General features: G+C 41.4%; 1 pseudogene; it reads left to right on the top strand.

Moving 5' to 3' along the window:
• Nucleotides 1-478: 478 nt before the first annotated feature.
• Nucleotides 479-2,304, top strand: LOC117723717 (60 kDa heat shock protein, mitochondrial pseudogene; annotated as a pseudogene).
• The last annotated feature ends 928 nt before the right edge of the window (nt 2,305-3,232 follow it).

The raw sequence follows: 3,232 nt of genomic DNA on the forward strand, positions 1-3,232 counted from the left end.
TGTTCTCGCTACTGCTGCTGTGGCTCAGGCCACCGGCTCAAGAGGGCCAGAGACACCGGCCCTTCCACTCACAGCGTGCCAATCTTCCACGCTGTCTCCACAAGGTTGGGCTGAGCCGGTACCATCCGCCATTCACTCAGGCCCGGTAGAAATGAGACTCTAATGCTTAGATTATCCAAAGGCTTGATATGTTTAGTAATGCTCAATAACAAGAATCCCACACAATTGGAGGTGTTTCCCAATTAACTAACGTAGATATACGTTCTTACCCAGGCCTGCTTTCGATCCAAATGTGATTCTCCATCCTCCTACATCTATACCTCCTTTTCTCCTCCTCTTCCTTCTCCTTTTCCTCTCCTCACTCCTCCTCTTCCTCTCCTTACTCCACCCATCTTAGCTCCTCCCAACTTTCCAGGGAAAATATCCTGCTACACAAGGTCAGTTTAGAGAGCAAGTTCCAGGACAGGCAAGCTTAGAAATGAAGGATATAATAGAACAAGAGAGCCAGCTAGTTCTAGCCCAGCAGGCAGCCGAAATCAGCAGCCTCTGCTATGTGGCTCTAGCTTTAAAGTCAAGAATAAAAGGTGTTTCCTCACTAGCCAATGGCCTACTTTGCCTCCTGTGCTCCTGTCACAGCCCTGAAGAAGTGCTTTGACTACCCACAGTCATTCCCCAGATGAGACCAGTGTCTCAGGTACTGGCTCCTCATCTCACTTAGGCCTATGCCAAAGATGGAAAATTTGGTGTAGATGCTCAAACCTAAAGGCTTCTTCAAGAGGTAGACTTTTTAGCCAATGCTGTAGCTGTTACAATGGGGCCAAAGGGAAGACCAGTGACTTTTGAACAGAGTTGAGTAAGTACCAAAGTAACAAAGGATGTAGTCACTGTCACAAAATCAATTGATTTGAAGGATAAATACAAAAATATCAGAGCTAAACTTGTTCAGCGTGCTGCCAATAACACAAAGAGGCTTATGATGGCACCACCATTGCTGTTGCTCTGGCATGTTCTATTGGCAAGGAAGGCCAATCCAGTGCAAATCCAGTCAGTTGTGATTTTAGCCATTGATGCTATAATTGCTGAACTTAGGAAACAATCTAAACCTGCGACAACCCCTGAAGAAATTCTTCAGGTTGGCACAATTTCTGCAAATGGAGACAAAGACAGAAACATCATTTCTGAAGCAAAGAAAATGGTCGGAAGAAAAAAATGCCATCACAGTGAAGAACGGAACAAACCTGAATGAGTAGTTAGAAATTTTTGATAGCATGAAGTTTGATAGAAAATACATTTCCCTGTATTTTATTAATACATCAAAAGGTCACTAATTTAAATTCCAAGATGGCTATGTTTTGTTGAGTGAAAAGAAAATTTCTAGTGTTCAGTTCATTGTACCTTCTCTTAAAATTGACAATGATTATGGAAGCCTTTGGTCATAATCGATATTGACCGAGAAGCTCTAAGGACACTGGTTTTGACCAGGCTAAAGGTTAGTCTTCAGTTTGTAGTAGTCGAATCTGCAGGGTGTGGGGCCACTAGGAAGAAACAGCTTAAAGATATTGCTATTGACACTGGTGGTGTGGTGTTTGGAGAAGAGGGGTTGAATCTAAATCTTGATGTTCAAGCTCATGACTTAGGAAATGTTGGAGCAGTCATGGTCCCTAAAGATGATGCCATGATTTGAAAGGAAAAGGTGATGAAGCTCAAATGTATTTAAGAAATCACTGAGCAGCTAGATGTCACAGCTAATGAACATGAAAATGAAAAGCTGAATGAAAAATTTGTTAAACTTGAGAGGGAGTAGCTGTGCTGAAGGTTGATGTTGAAGTCAATGATAAGAAAGAGTTATAGGTGCTTTCAATGTTACATGAGCAGCTGCTGAACAGGTTATTAGGCTGGGAGGAGCGTGAGCTTTGCTTCAAGGCATCCCAGCCTTGGATACATTAAAGCTTGCTATTGAAGATCATAAAATATGTACAGAAATGATTAAAAGAGCACTCAAAATTCCTCCAACGACAATTGCTAAGAATGCAGGAATTGAAGGATCTTGGATAGTTTAAAAAATTCTGCAGACTTCCTTAGAAGTTGTTTATGATGCCATGTTGAATATTTTGTAAACATGATACAAAAGGGAATCATTAATCTAACAAAGATTGTAAGACTGCTTCAGTGGCTGCTGCTGGGGTGGCCTCCTTGCTAACTACAGTCAAAAATGTAGCAACAGAAATCCTTAAAGAAGTGAAGGACCCTGGAATGGGTGCAATGGATGGAAAGGGAAGGTGTATGGGAGGTGGCATGTTCTAACTCCTAAAATAGTGCTTTGCCCTTATCAATGAACTGGGTGTGACTGGAAGCTCAAGGCATGTTCTTCACTGATAACTTCAGAGAAGTCACTTAAAGAAAATGACTGAAAAGAAGGTCGGCTGATCACTATAATTACTCCACTGACAATATAGAATGGCCTACTGCTGTCATTGTTCATGCCTACAGATAATTTATTTTGTATTTTTAAATAAAGGCATTTGTACTTTTCTCACTCTAGGTGCAATGGCCATATATCAAGGTCTTGCTTTCAACTTAAATCACTGAGGCATCTCTACTGAACTATTAGCATCAGGACTAGAGCACTGTGTCACCACACAAGAGGGTCAGAAACAGCCTTTCTGTGGAGGATAGGAATGATTATATACAAAGCAGAGAAATGTCCACGGATGTGGAAACTGTTGTGTACTAGAATTTTGTTTAAATTTAAAATGAAACACACATATAAAAAAAAACACAATAGAAGCTGTTACTGTGACAATTGATGCTGGTTAGCTGGGGCTAGATTTTCGTGGTGATTAAGAAGAGACCAACATCACTGAAGTTAAATCTGGGAAGTGTTTTCCCAGAGCACATAGAAGCTGAGTTCCAGAGATAACCAAGGTTGTACATAGTTCTGAAGCTTGACTTGTAATGTTTAAGAGTCACCCATATGGTACTGGTTTTGAAGGCATGAAGGAATCATGGAGAACATCTGAGGCTTTGCACTGTGAGAGGTCATGGAAGGCCATTGGTGAATTGCAGCCTCAGTTGTAATTGATTTCTCAGGATTGAAAGGGTCATGCAAAGAAGTTGAGGCTTGGCACCATGAAGAGAGCCTCTGAGAGGCTATTAGTGAAGCCTTTTTGCAGCAGAAGATGCCAGTATATTGGGGATACCAGTAAAATGGAATGACCACCAAGAAGAACAC

Source organism: Arvicanthis niloticus, chromosome 19, assembly GCF_011762505.2.
Source record: "Arvicanthis niloticus isolate mArvNil1 chromosome 19, mArvNil1.pat.X, whole genome shotgun sequence".
Taxonomy (NCBI): domain Eukaryota; kingdom Metazoa; phylum Chordata; class Mammalia; order Rodentia; family Muridae; genus Arvicanthis; species Arvicanthis niloticus.